The sequence below is a fragment of the Diorhabda carinulata genome, chromosome 1, assembly GCF_026250575.1.
Source record: "Diorhabda carinulata isolate Delta chromosome 1, icDioCari1.1, whole genome shotgun sequence".
NCBI classification, from domain to species: Eukaryota; Metazoa; Arthropoda; class Insecta; order Coleoptera; family Chrysomelidae; genus Diorhabda; species Diorhabda carinulata.
In genome coordinates this window covers 17,699,077-17,715,067 of record NC_079460.1, presented here as the reverse complement: position 1 = coordinate 17,715,067, position 15,991 = coordinate 17,699,077, and the positions used below count along the sequence as shown (strand labels likewise).

Genomic DNA, 15,991 nt, shown 5'->3' with positions numbered 1-15,991 from the left:
TTCAATGTTGGTAGGTACTTGGTGGCATTTCCTTAAATGGTTCTTGTATATGGTAGAGGACAAATCAGCTGCTTCACTAATGCCCATTATCATACACAGTATTGTACCTGGGACACTTATTGTGTTCAATAAGTGGCGAGCATACCACAGAATTAGAAAGAAATTACGACCAGAAAGCTGTTAACTATAGACAAAAAATCATATATTCGGATAGTGGGGCGCACACAAATTGAGTTGAGCAAATGTGAAGAGTATTTAAGTTTTCGGTGTCGTTTAATGGACAGTTATTTGTGTGAATTTATGTGGCTTTAATGACTTTATTGAAAATAGGAAGTTACTGATTGAATTTGCTATAGAACATGAAATAAAGATAGCTAGCACGAGCTTTGACCATAGAGAAATAGATAAAATAACATGCTTTCACCAGATGGGACTACTAAGAACCAGATTGACCATATGTTAATAAGAAGAAAATTTCAAAAGTTCGTAAAAGATGTGAGAAGTTACAACTAGCAACAATACCGAATGTAACCAATAGAAGGAAGAAGTATAATGTATCAATGATACAGTAAAACGGGGTGAAACAGGAAACTCAAGAATATCTCAGTCTAAGAAAATAGACGTGAATTCAATGCTAGTAGGTATTTGATGGCATTTACAGAAATGGTTCTTGTATGTGGTAGAGAGATCAGCTGTTTCACTAATGCGCATTATTGATAGTATTGGTCCTGGGACACATCGTCGTCGATAAGTAGCGAGCATACCACAGAAAGAAATTACGATCACAAAACAATCAACCATAGACAAAATTTCATAGATTCGGATAGTGGCGCGCACACAAATTGAGTTGAGAAATGTGAAGAGTATTTAAGTTTTTGGATAGTTATTTGTCTATATGAAAAAAATCTGTGGTCACTCGACGAATTTAGTCAAACAGGACATGCACTTATTATAAAATTGAACTTTGTCGAAGAATCAATAGATTGATTGAATTTTTGTCCGTGAAATTGTCTTCTTGCTCAGATATCAAAGTTAGACAACATGCTTCCGTAATAAGAGAAGCTTTAGAATAGAGGTGTCAAACTCAATTTTGCAGGGGGCTATATATTAAATTCGTAGGTGTGCCAAATTGAAAATAAAAAAAATCTGAACTGAATTATTATTATATAAGTATATATTATACGGTTGTTAAAAATCATATCAAAGTTATAAAAGATTGTTCATTCGGAAGTCTTGTAAGATGTTTGTTCTCATTTATTTTCATGACGGAAAACAACTGCTCACATAAATTGGTGCTACCAAACAGGGAGAGAATGCGTGCTGGATGCTTTTTTAATTCCGGGTAATTATCCAGACTCTTCAAATATTGTGTATATAATGTAAGAGCGTTAATCTCATTGACTTGAGAGTATTTAAAATATCCGTAGAGTAATCGAACGAAGTCTCGAAGCTCTAAAAACACGATTCTTCTTTCTGTGACACATTGCGATCACGGGCCTTATTGATACGGCCCAGGGGCGGGAAGCGGCCCGCGACCCGTATCTCTGACATGACTGCTTTAGAAGATACTGAAATCAGAAATGGAGAGAAAGCAACTTTTGTAATAAAGCTTGTGCGATTTCGGGGTCCGAAGTATTGACATATTATGTGTCAAATATGGACCAGGTCAAATAGTTGAAGATTCAAAATGACGACACAAAACATATTCAAAATTGACCAATATAAATTATCATTAAAAAACAAATTCGATTCAATATTAGTGATTCTCTCAATTATTTTCATCAAAAGATCTGTCTCAATTCTCCACTTAAGTTCCTTATGTATTTCACATAAAAATAAAGAGCAAATATCGATATTATATAAATATTATAGAATACATGCAAGGAATATCGTTGTGGAAATCATGGAGGTATTAACCAGGTAGGGTATCAGGTAAAATATCGTGTAACTTTGCATATGAGGAAAAAATATTTATTAATTTAACACTACGCGTGCTTCGTTACTGAGAATGGAGAACATAAAATATATATCTAATATAGAGACCGCCAGTATGACGGCAATAACCGCTATGCCTGACGATCTATTTCCAAGAAGAAACAACACTCTAAGGAATTACGCGAGAGTGGAATAATCAACAGAAACAAATATTTGTAGATTATTCCGCAAACACCACAGACGTATCTCCGTTCTGATATGTCTAACGAAGTTACAAGGTGTATGATATTTAAAAATGGAGTGGCAAAATTCCGTTGGAATTTTTATAGGTAAACGTGAAATAATATATTTTTTGTACAAGCATATCATAATTTAGTTGTTAAATATCTACATCCTATTCTATTCTATATTCATAATATAATGGAATTCATGATACATCTTCTCAACCAAGTTAATCATAATGCAATGCGTGATATTCATAACGTCGCTTCTAAATAAAAAACAAATAACACAATTAGAAACTAAATTATAAAATTAATACTCAAGCAAATTATTAGATTTCACTTGAAAGTAATATTACAGAAAAAGTAAATGAGTCAGCTAGTAATTTGTTACTGAAAAATTATATTATCCGTGTTATAATCCGTTCATGGAATGGAAAAAATGAGGGACAAAATATTTTACGGAATATGTTTACTAGTATATTTTGAGTGTAGAGCAAGTGCTATATGCAAATTGTACATGCCTTCGTATGAATTACAACACATGTATTATAACTATAATTATTATTTATTATTATAAAGTATTACTTTCCGAATCTACTTGAATATTAATAAATTATTTGAGAAAAATTGTTCAATCACTTTTGGGGATAGGTCGATCAAAACATGAAGTGGTTAGTGGAAAGTTTCATAATCGGCCAATAAAAATTATGTATATTATTTGTGGGACACCAGATATATATGAGGAAAACGAGAATTCGCAATACATTTGTTTTAAAGAGGGGAAAACGAGTACAAATGTTGATTTCATTTGAAAGTCAAATTCAAATAAGAAGTTAATAAAATGGCCAGCACTAGCGACAGTTGTAATAATATGGAAATGCAGTTAACTTCACCAGATATTACAGGAAAAGCAAATGAGTCAGCTAGTAATTTGTTACTGAAAAATTATATTATCAATTTTAGAATCAGTTTATGGAATGGGAAAAATGATGGACAAAATATTTTGCGGGATATGTTTACTAGTATATTTTGAGTATATAGAACAAATACTGTATGCAAATTGTACATGCCTTCGTATGAATTACACACGTGCATTATAACTATCATTAACTACTCGTTGCATAATTTACTTGAGCCTCAAAGATTCATATAATTTTACAAATCTACTTGTATATTAATAAATTATTTGGGAAAAATTGTTTAATCACTTTTTGGGGCAGGCCGATTAAATATGAAGTGATCAGTAGAAAATCTTATAATCGCCCAAAAAAAAATTACATATATTATTTGTAGGACATTAGATATATATGGGGAAAACGGGAATTAGTAATACATTTGTTTTAAACGAGGGAAAACGAGTACAAATGTAAATGTGAAATGACTAATCATTAGTGAGTTAGAAATACAAAGGAGTGGAAAAGAAAAAAGTTATAGTTTTCAATGTAAAATATTTCAGGTAGTTGTTTGGAAAAAAATTTTTCATCAATCTAGTGAAGACATTTCCTGATCTTTCTTCAACCTCAATAAAATGTATGTATGTATATCTAGAAGAAAGGAATATCCGCCATGTCATTGACTGCTACTAGTATTACTTATCAGTTTGTGAAATTAACATATATTTAGTTGGAATTTTAATATCAATAGATGCTTTATAATTAATGCTTGATAACCTCTGACCACATACAAATACAAAAAATAAACGATGTGGTTTACTTATTTTATATTGATTCAGTGATTATACGTGAAGTTAATCTTAATATTGGTTGAATTTTTGCCATATATCTAGTTTTCAATCGTCAATGACATATCTAGTTATTTCTAAGCTTTTGAATGGTAAATTCAAAATTTATGTATTAAGAACTGGCTTAGTTAGAACATCTGGAAGCGTCTGTTATATTCATACTGAACTCACTATTTACACTACCACTACACCAACACTTACAATTACACTGTTTGACGCGCGTTTCTCTAACCAAGTTACCATCTTCAGTGATTGAAGGTAAACTAATATCCCCATTATTATTTTGATGCTGATCCATTTCTATTCCAATAAGTAGAGCAATAAGAGTAAACTGGGTATCCATCGGTACAGTTAAACTTGTAGGAAGTAAGTTGGTTATTGTATACAATGTAAGCTTTTTCCAATATCTATATGGTTTTCAGTAGATCAGTTGTTCAACAATGTGCATTTAATTTGATTTCCTCGGTGCAACCGGATTCATATAATTACAATTCTATACTGTTCGCTTCGAAACAAAAATCACAATTTTTAAACATCACTCGTTTCAATCGACGCTTTATTTACATAAATGATAGACTCAATATCAAACAATCATTATTAATCCAGTGTTTATATTTCAACGTTTAGCCGGAGCAAGAGAAAATTTCAATTTAAAAAACCGCGTTTCGTATAGATATGAAATTCTGTGAATTGGAATAGACCCCAACCTATAGATAACGACAGGATTTCGTATGAATATGCTACGAATAAGGGAAAATAGAAATCGTTTCGCAAATTTTAATCAATTAAATCACACACCACGCGCAAAAAAAACATAGTTGAACAGTAGGATACCTTGTTAAGCACTTCCTCGGATGCAAGGTCCTTTCACTAATTCGTTTTTAATTATTGAAACACCCAAAATACACAAACTAATGAAAATTAGCACGCTAGATAATATAATTAGATAATAAATCAATTATGTATTGAAAAACAAATATTGAATCATTTTCTTCTTATTATACCTCGTTATGTCTTCCTGACGTCGGCAATCACAATAATGAACTAACTGTTTTTAGCTGCTCTAAACAATTTTTCGATGCTATGTGTGCATGTCCAGTCTCGGATGTTCTTCAATCAGAAGAATCGTTTTCTCCCTATGTCCCTCTATTTTGTCATTCATTATAAGTTGTAGAATCCTCAGAATCCTCTTAGGACATCACCAAGATATGACAGTTTAATTGTTGTCAATTCACGAACAGCATTTGCCCTGTTTAAGACTGCTTCATTTCCTTGCACTCTTAGTCTTTAGTTTCAGGATCAGACTATCGTTAGAAAACAGTGATTTCATCTTTTGGAAAGTCGCACGGGCCGATTCCATCCTGCATCTAATTTATCCAGATCCAGTTGCTCGGTCATGTAAGTATGAAAAATTAGAGACTTTCTCAACGTTATGTTGATTTATTTGTAGTGACGCGTTGAGGTATGTCTGGCAGCTGTAGACCACAAACTTAAAATTTATAAACAATCTCATTTCCTGCCCTTCTGCATTACCAGAATTTATGAGACTTTGGAGACCCAAGAGATCATCGCTCAAAATAGAGGTATCGTCAGCATAGTTAATGTTTTTAATTAGTTCATTTTATATAGAGCTTCTTTAAATACTTTGTCGGAATATAGGTTACATAACCATTGAGACAGGACACACCTCGTTGGATTTGACGTTCATCTGTTAATATATTATGTGTTTGGTGTTGTACTCTGTCGAAGGTCTTGTCGTAATCAATAAAGTACACGAAAACATTCTGACAATACTTTTGGAGGAGAATATTCAATACCATCTTGGTATATGTGCGAAAAATATAGATACGATGGGATTCGTATAAAGTACAATGCTTCATTTAACTATTATTACAATTGGACAATATTGCGATTTGCTCTAAATATTCAGTGCTGATAAACTGACTGAATACACTCAATAAAAGTTCTCTTCTATAATTAGGTTCGACAGATTAAGCGAGAGATAATTACGTCGATATAGAGCACAGTTTCAAAGGGTAAGTGTGCTATTGGTTGAAACTAACCCTAATTGGCTAGATACAAGGTGTTATTAGAAACTAAGTTAAAAGTAATGGATATAAATTTCTCTAGATACTCATCTCTTAGAACCTTTTATATGTTTTTGTTCAAATTTGTTTTAATTTTAGGTGTATTCTGATACTAAAACATGTAAAAAAATGTCATTTCGATCTATTTTGGTCTTCATAAAACTATGATTTGGAAATGATAACTTGCATAACTATATTAATCATCAATATGTGTATTTTTTTGTCTATCTAAGAACATTATTCTGCTTATTAATTAATAGAAAAAATTTAAAAGAATTTAAAAGGAAGTTTTGCGATATATCAAAAAAAATAATTTAAATTCAATGAAATTGCTTGGAAATTCATGTTAAAACAGATTGAAATTGGAATTTACAAGATCATCATTTTGGGTACAAATTAAAAAAAAAGAGGACAAAAACTCTTAAGAGAGACAAAGAAGGTACCGTTATTATGATTTATTTAGAAAACTGTCTTCCATCTCCCAACATGACAAACTCACAGAGCTTTTATCTTCGGAATCTCTGGAATTTGAACTTTACAATCAATGATAACCCCAACAATAAATATAGAACATACTAAGAAGTAACAGTAAAGGGAGGATGAGATGAAGTAGCATCTTGCTTTCACTCATGGGCCGTTCAGGAGTTAATAGGAAGTGCAACCAATAAGCTAACTGTACGGTTGGAAAACCCCAGTGGTCAAAGCAGGAACATGAATGTGGTGCTGATGTACATTTGACTTTCAAGAACAATTCCTAACCTCAACGATATGAATCACGAATATTTTTTGATTTGTCACACACATACGAAAGTCTACGGATAACAGCATGATAGAAAGGGTAAAAAAGGACTCTTTCTACATTCAACGATTGGGTGAATTTTTCAGCCAACTGCAAAAAGAAAAATCCATTTATCGTACACATGATACACGGTGAAGGACCTCCTTGATTTTTTAACTTCTCAAAAACTAGATTTCAAGGAAATTGCATCCTTTATGATATCAACAACTGTGTGTTGTGAAGAAAGTGTAAGAGTTCTGTTCTCCAAAACCAGTTTTAAATAATATTCCAAACTTATTGACTTTAATCACCACGACGAATCGGACTCATTTCCATGCCGCCGACCATTATTCTCATTCGGGTGAAGAAAATTAGTAGAAATTGATATAAAGGTTTCATGCCACTACGCTAATAGGTACCGGATGAATACAAGCCATATGGTTGAAATAAACGTAACGTTCTTACGGAGAAAACTTTCACGAGCTAAAGAACATCTTGCTATGTTCTTCAAGAACATTTTCTTTGGTGAAAAAAATAAACACAACATTAAGTTAGTGATTATTAATTATCACGTTGTCAAGTTCTCATTTCGATATTTCCGAATGTCGTACTTTCCGTACATTTGGTAAATTAGTATAATGTAAATAAAACTACCCTATCCACATTGTTGTATGTTTGTGTTATGAGATCTGGAAAGAGATCAAGTATTTTGGAGAATATATCAAATTTATTTCAATTAACAAAGTCCTTAATGATTCAAAATAATTTTCTGAGACTACAGAAAGCATAGATTTCCCGAGACTCTCTCATCGATCTAGGCTGGATTGTGTTTCAAAACTTAGAATTAATTATCCTGCTTTGTTGTAGACAATACAAAAACCTTCTAATTATTTTGTGAAAGTTACTTGACAAGAAATAATTAATTGATCAAGCAATTAGTAGACTAAATTTTGTCCTAGAAAAATGAGCCGCGGAACCTGAGAACTAAATTCCGCTCGTTATATCCAATTATTAATATATATAATACGGAAAAAAGCCAATAGCGTTATCGTTATTGAGCAGAATACTTTTTGGATGCAGTTCAACTCACCAAAAACAGATTATATTCTATCTACATAATTGAGATAAACACAATAAATCAGTAGGAATTAATCAATAAACTTCAACATCTATCGTATATAGTCTTTATTTACGTCAATAACAATACTTGGGAAAAGTATTCCATTGAAATGCAAGTTACTGTCACGATTCTAATAAGAACTGAAATAACAGATCAATCTAGAGATTTTTTTAAGTCAAGATATTGAATATCATCGAAGCACACCAGAAACATTTATAAAAAAAGTCCTCTGCTCACGATTAGATGACCTGTTGATCTAAAATTAAAGAAAAAACTGCTATTTTAATTGTGAACATTGAGGCTCTATTCGGAACTAAAAAATTAAATTTTCGAAAAGTAATTTTTTTCACAATTTAGAAAAAAATTTCAGGGTCTATTAAGCTGGTAAAAAACTAACAAAATATGAATATAAATGAGATACATCCGAAAAGTAAACAGATCTATGACTCAAACATATGCTAACCGGACAGGTCTCATGGGATTATTTCTTTTCCTTTCGTCTGCAAGGCTCTTGAATTTACAAAGCATTGCGTGAAACACTACGAAAGCCGCAAGATGCCATTCAAAAGAAGGAGCGTGAAATTTTTACTGCAATTGTTGCGTTCCATCATAACAATGACTATCCACATACGGCTAGATTCAAAGCAGTTGTAACGGAATTTAGCTGGGAGTATTCTAATCATCTTACAGCCCTCATCTTATTCACGCTTTCTTGCATCTCCAGAAAATCCTGTCGTCTTTTAACGTTTTGGAATGGATACAAAAGTGAATACCATGTTAGGACAAATGTCAAGTTGCTATATTTGTTACCAATGAATATGTAAGTGTGTGTAGTGAAAGTGTAGTGTGTTCTTTTTTTTAATTCGGGAAACTCACTTTCTGGATGTACCACTCATGTGTTTAAAATGCTGTATGAACTCGAGAAGAATCAATTGAATAGTTTTTAGGATATTACGACTGTACGAATGACCGAGAAATTGCACTTTTGGTCGCAGTATACAAAATAATGTCATAGTGTCTAAATCGGATAATAAAAGATAATGGAGAAACCCTGCTGAGAAAATCCCACCGTAGATTTCGGACTGGAAGATTAGTAACAAACCATATATTAACTCTAAAGTATAAATAGAGAAAGGGATACGAATACAACTAAATTTGAAATTATCATTAGAAAAAATCAACATAATGACCTGGAAATACTAATAAAATTAATGTAATACAGACGCAAAAAATAATTGAATTTAAGCAAGTCAACAGTTACGTTTATTTTGGAAACCTTATCAAAGGTGATGGCGATGAAGAAGAAAACATAGAAGCAAGATTAACTCAAGGAAGCAAACAGACAGATACAACAAAAAACAAGATACCAATCTCCAAGAACATATTCCAAAGAACTTCAGCTATATAAGATAGTCATCAAACCGACAATACTTTATGCAAGCGAAATGTGAATATTCAAAAGAAAGGAGGAATACGAATTAGATATATGGGAGAGTGAATTACGTAAATAGGATATTAGAAGGAAAAAAAGAAGGAGATAAACAAGAAATTAGAAAAATTATAAGATCCCGAAGAATATGATGGCTAGAAATAATACCGGAACTACAAAGACATTGACTGTTATAAATCTGGTAGAAGCATGAAAAGAAGGACGACTCAAAAAGAGATGGAATGCGGAGGCACAAGGAGATCTGTTGGAGAGAAGAGTCTGGTACTGGAAGGCGAAGACAAGTAATAGAAAAGAATAGAAGAAACTATATAAAAATTCACTTACAGAGATCTTAGAGATGAATTCCAGAATAAATAAATTTACATTTGCAATATCGAATGTTACATGGAGCAGGATAAATATTACTTCTTTCATATAACATAGATATGTGGCGACCATACCATGTGATCGTGCATTTACTAAATACTTAATAAAGGTAAACATTTATCCGAACAAATTCCCTCAATAAAACGATAATCTATCCACACTTGACTGAACGATACCTGATCCAGGATATTCCAAGTATCCTTCTTAATGTTCAAATAGCATTAAATTAATCTCCCCAATATACCTGACTTCGGGAAAACCAAAAACCTTCTACTTGATCTTTGTTCGATACTCACACGAGCCCAGGCAAGGCGTTTGGAACCGCGGAAATATTAATTTTGTCTCGAGACTGCGAAACTATCAGATATCGAACGCCGAGATCTTAGCGAAGCACCCTTTCAGGAGACTTAGCTCGCGCGACGTAATTTTATCTTTCGATGAATATATTTTTGTGTATATAGCTTTGTTGATATATTATGGTAAGTTCAAGTTATCGAACTTTGTTTATTGTGCTACCTCTCCATTACTCTCGACAATAAGACTAGCGCCCATAGATATACCAATTTCAAAGTCGCCATTATAGCCACTTCTATAGTATATACTAGTTTGAAAAAGGGAAAACTATCAATCAAGCCGCATTTGGTTACGAAGAAAGTGTTGTTTCTTCAACACAATGCACCAGCACACGTTATTGCAATGGCCAAAATTAATGAAATAATGTTTGAATTGCTACCTCATGCACCCTATTTTCCCAGACCTTAAAAAATGGCTCGGTGGTCAAAGATTTTCCAACAATGGCTATTTTGAAGAGCTTGACCAGTCGCATTTCAGTGAAATAATTTGATAAGAGTTGTAGAGAATGTATCTAAATCTACTTCAGCTAGTCTAATACTTGATGTTTTCATCAATTTCCATGTAAACATACTTCTTAGCTTCAAAAATGGGTTCTCAGCTCACTGGTTGTTTAAAATCCCATTGTCGTTGTTGCATTCAAATGTCATGGACCTTGCAACCATTGCTTACTTTTTTCTTTCTAGCATAAGCCTAGAACATACCACTTTGACTGTATATTATCTTTGTGTTAAATGGATCGCTATGTGATGTATTCACACGAACACGTTTCGATTATTTGAAGTCTCTTTATTGAATTTATTGTCTATTTATATCAAAGCGTATATAAATTAAAAATAACTAGGTTAACAAATTAACTGATTTGAAACTATAAATGTCTATTGCATTACATCAACATAATTTTTTGACCTAACTGGACGAATCTCTTAAGTATTTTGTATAAATTCGAAATTTGGAAATAATTTGTAATCGTAGCATGGGAAAACATGAAACACTATCATTTTTCTTGGATTTTTTGTCAGTTTCAGGATATGGCATTGTTCATGGTTACTTCCAACTTAAAAAATACATTTGGTACAGAAATCATAAACACAGATGAATAAGCATCATATATAGTGCCATTAAATCGTCTGGATTGCTGATGTACATCCGGAAAATTCGTATGAGCTGTGCAATTGCTCAAAATTCATTACAATAGGAAAAATGAATCATTAAGGTTGAATGAATGAAGCTGCAGCTCATCCTATGTATTGGAATAATTGAGGGAGGATGATATGGATATGAAATTGATTGGAAAGTGGGAATGCAATTTAGTCGTAGCGAGTAATTGATAAGCAGAAAATATCTGAATATTTGCACACATGTTTGTAATTATGTAGTGAATTTCATTCATTATTTTTCACGATAAGGTTATTCTGAATTTGAATATCCCACTGTTTTCAAGTGCCAAATATATATTAACCAACGTTATTATTTGATACAGTATCAAAAATATTCAACATTTACAAAAATTATGAATGAAATGAGAAGTACCATAGAAAATTGTTGCGGTTAGCCAGTATTTTAAGTATCGTTATTTCACATTTGGCTGGAAAATTATTATAATTATAATTATTATAATACAGCTCCATCTTTTATTTCGACAAATCCAAATTAGGATTCTTATAAAGTCATACGGGGTGATTGGATAGCTCTTCTAAATATAAGCAACTGAAATCTAAAAGATAATGAATGAGGCCAATTTTACGTAGTGACACAGCTATCTGAGAATTATGATATCAATAACTTTAAGAAAAAATATTGAAACAATTCACCATCATTAAATCATTTAACGCACACTGATGGGGACTTACTGTATATTTACTGCGTTTCCATTCATTTTTAAGTATTGCAACTTAACCCCATTTGTTCGCAGAAAAATTATCGATAAAAAATAATATTTCCAGAAATTAGTTGCGGATTTCCCAAAACCCACCAATGTTGATCCCAAATATTCCGGTTCCCGACGAATGAATTTAGAATGCTTAATTTAGGCAATCGACCTTGCCGTAATGAAAATCATTTAGTATGCAAATTAATAAGACACCGTAATTCTAGGTGTATAACGGCTTTACCCCATAACGGGCTAAAGGACTAGCGTGTAGGGTCTTTTCGTGATAAGGGCTCATCTAAACGAAAGTGCTATCTCAATCACTCAATATACCGCGGCGATTGCTTTTTGTCCTGTATCTTATTTATTGGCACTTTGAAAGGCTAACCCGAAAGCGTAGGTTATTTACGTCCTGGGATTTTTTATTTTTATTAAACATTGTTCCCCAATATCTTCACGTCATCATAAATTATTGTGTTTACACTCAATTTTGAAATTCTTTTATATATTAAAAGAATTATTTGAAATAATACAGGAAAATTAGAATCGGTTACCAAAATGATTGTTCACACATTAAATTACCAATGAAGTACAAGAAGGACAAGGGGAATGATTTATTTCCTATATTCTACGCTACTGATGGAATATACATTTCAGTATTTTTCGATTCCTCAATATTTTTTGGTAAATTCCGTATCGATTTTGCGAGATATTTACAGTTATCATGAGTCTGCGAGATCGCGTGTGTTCAAATAAATATGAAATATGTTTCATAGTAGGATTTATTTGTCATCATGAGATTTCTTTTGATAAATGAGTAAAATATTGTATTTTGCTATTTAAGGTTATAGTATAACAACGTAATTAATGAAACTTTTAAACCTTTTTGGTATAGGTTTTGAAGGTAATCATTGATCAAAAATAATGTATATGTGTACAAGGGTCACCTTGTAAGTTTTTACAATCGAAAAATAGATGACGTTAATGAGTTGTGGCACCACTGTATATGTGAATATTGACGTTTGTTAGGTTTGTTCTAGCAGACTGTCTATAACTACTTGATCATACGCGATACGAAAATTGTGTTCTAACTGTATCAAGTACAAGTAATAAACAAAAAATTTTACTTGCTCAGTATTAATTGGAGACGAGCAAAAATGCTGTTAATAAATTTTTGAACATATGGATCCGCGCATGTCACCGTGTATCGTGCTTTATCAGGTTGTAAAATATTCTTAAGATGGAGATAGTGACAGTAGAGCACCAAAGTTCGAAACATGATTAAAGCATACTGCTGGAACAAACCTGTTATTGCGAAGCCAATGGCAATTTAGAAATTGACTAAGTTGTTGATAGTGAACGTTTATGAGAATCAAGGACGTACAAAAATGAAAATCACTTCTGAATAACTTCTGAAGGGTTGCGTTGGATGATTCTTTATAATTAAAAAAAAAGTTTTACTTTACAATACATTGAATCGCTCCGTACAAATTTTGATAATGAAGCATTATCAGAGATTCATAATTAGTTTCCAGAATTTCGTCATGTTTGTGTGTTCGTCAATGGTTAATATCGAGAAATCGGTTGTCATTAAGAGAAACATCAATGCTGTGCGCCACATGATTAATGAAGACAAATGCCAATTCTCACGTCAAACAATTGAAAATTTGAAAGAAGACAAAATTCGAATTTAGATGTATGTAATGAAATTCTATAAATATATTTTATTCAGCAGTGTTAGTGAAGCTGATCTTCTAAAAAATTATTACGCAAGTAAATTTGAACATTGAAACAGTTTTTTCGAAATTATTGTTCATCAGAAACAATAACTTACAATTTTAGGTGCTTATAATTAGCAGTTTCATACCCAAAATATATTGATAATTTTATAGAGCTACGCGGAATGGTAAGACAATGTCACGTAAGTGATATTCGCTCATTTCCTTGCACCCTTTTATGATGTTTCCTAAGAGGGGAGTAACTTACAAGTAAATTGAATTAGTTGTTAAAGTACTCACAACGATATAAATGGACTAGTAACGTGAAAAAGAGAATGTTTTTATGGGCTCTAAAATAGGATTAGCAGCTTTATAATTATGTAATTAAACATGAAAGTGAACATGGAAAACATTATTTAACATACATACAATCCGGTGTCCATATTTATGGAATAAATGCAGTTTTAGCGTTATTATGTACTATGTGAAAAAAGATGTAACAGGACGATTTTGATTCTTAAATTGACAATTTACAGTATAAAAATATTATCCCCCGTGCTACACGACCCCTTTTAAATTAGAAAAGGGGTCGTGTAGCACCTTGTTGGAAGGGGATTTTAGTCCTTTGTTCAGCAATATAAAGTTTTTTAAATTTGGTACAATCATAACTGAGAAAATTTATTTTTCAAATGTAAAATTTTGATAATGTATCTATCACAAAACTTTACGTGGAATGAAGATAATAATGTCGCATAATATTTAGAATGTATTTTACAATGTACTTTACAATTAAATTAAATATTCAAAATGACCACTAATCACTTTTTAACAATAATCGAGGCGATTTTGGGATTCTCGTCTCTGGTCTATTAAAATATACTTTAGATTTTAAATAGCTCCATATGAAGTAATCAAGATGGGTCAAATCGGGGGATCTAGCCGGCCATTCGATCGTTCCACGTCTTCTAATCCACCTATTGGGAAAAACCTCTATTAAATAATTTATAAGTCTTCATCGCTTAATCAGAAAAAACTATTTTGTTAATGAACTGCAAATCTGCGTTCATTCTGTCCATCATCAATTCACGGAATTCTTGACTTCTATCAGGATCATTTTCATTTAACACCTGAACCAACTGAACTTTGTAAGGGTGCAAAACTCTCAAAATAGATTACTATCATTATCATTTTTCAAATTTTGATTGAGAAAGCACTGATTCTTAAGCTAAATAAACATGACAGAAGAATCCGATTATACTCCTAATAATGCAGAAATTGCGTGCAATGTAGCTCAAAACCTGCTTCTGGAAAAGTCAAGAAAAATATACATGAAGTCAAATGGCGATTTTTTGAAATTGGTAAACACTAAAAAAAAACAGAAATTATACAGAAAATGTTCTTATTGCATATTTCTAGGAAGAGTCAAGCCAATGTCAATGGAAATCATCAACGTTTTAGTCCCATAATTCAATATTGAGTAGCGAGGTTATTAATTTCAGTAATTAGAATCAGTTGTCATGTTAGATTATGTAACTTAAGTTGTAAAATTTTATCAAAAATAGTTATATGTTTATAATTTTCAACAAAAGTATTTTCTAATGTAGTCGTACTAACCAGCTGTTCCATAAGAGATGCTGCTATAGAGTATGATGAAGAAACTTGTATATCTTACAGTTAAAAGAATTCTTATTTTTGGGAAGTGTAGTACAAAAAAAAATTCAATAAGATAATTAAAAGTGTTTAAGGACTCTTTACCCTCTATCTAAATCTAATAGTAGGAAGAACTTTCAAAAAGTGAATCAGCGCCGGAAATCAGCAAGTGTTTAGTTCTTGGACTGTTACTATTTTTAATATTCATAAATGACATTGTCTTAAAATTGCTACGTCTTTTAAGAATACAACCTCCTCGAGTTGCTATCCAGTCGTACTTTTCATTGTATTTTCTTGTTGCTAGAACTAATATACTCAAGTTTTCACTTTTCTATAGAATTTCTATCATCTGTAGAATCATTTGCACCTGTTAGGCTTACTTTTTTCGTATCCTTGTGCACACTATTAACATCTGTATTTGTATTTCTCTGCTCTTGGGCTGTTGGGTGGTCTAAATCAAAAAATAAAACATAGCAACAAAACCTGATACATGATTGTCGATTAATCGAGAGAGATTTCGTTCTGGACATCAACAGTTTGAGCTCAAAAAAAACCATAGTGAAAAACAGTTAATTAAAATGAAAACTCGTCACGTCATCAGACGTGGTTACTTCCGAAGAAGAGGTAATAGTAACCGTGTAAACTTCCATTTTCTGTCAAGAGGAATTGAATCCATAATTTAAAGTATCACTGGAATAAGT

General features: G+C 32.0%; 1 protein-coding gene and 1 long non-coding RNA gene across 2 annotated transcripts in view; both read left to right on the top strand.

Moving 5' to 3' along the window:
• Nucleotides 1-15,991, top strand: part of LOC130891778 (uncharacterized) — a 220,256-nt gene that overhangs the window by 15,167 nt on the left and 189,098 nt on the right. The window lies entirely within an intron of this gene.
• LOC130891908 (uncharacterized) lies at nucleotides 4,094-11,676 on the top strand. Its single transcript, XR_009058970.1, has 3 exons — nucleotides 4,094-5,298; nucleotides 5,351-5,483; nucleotides 11,075-11,676. It is a non-coding gene; the product is annotated as an uncharacterized LOC130891908 (long non-coding RNA).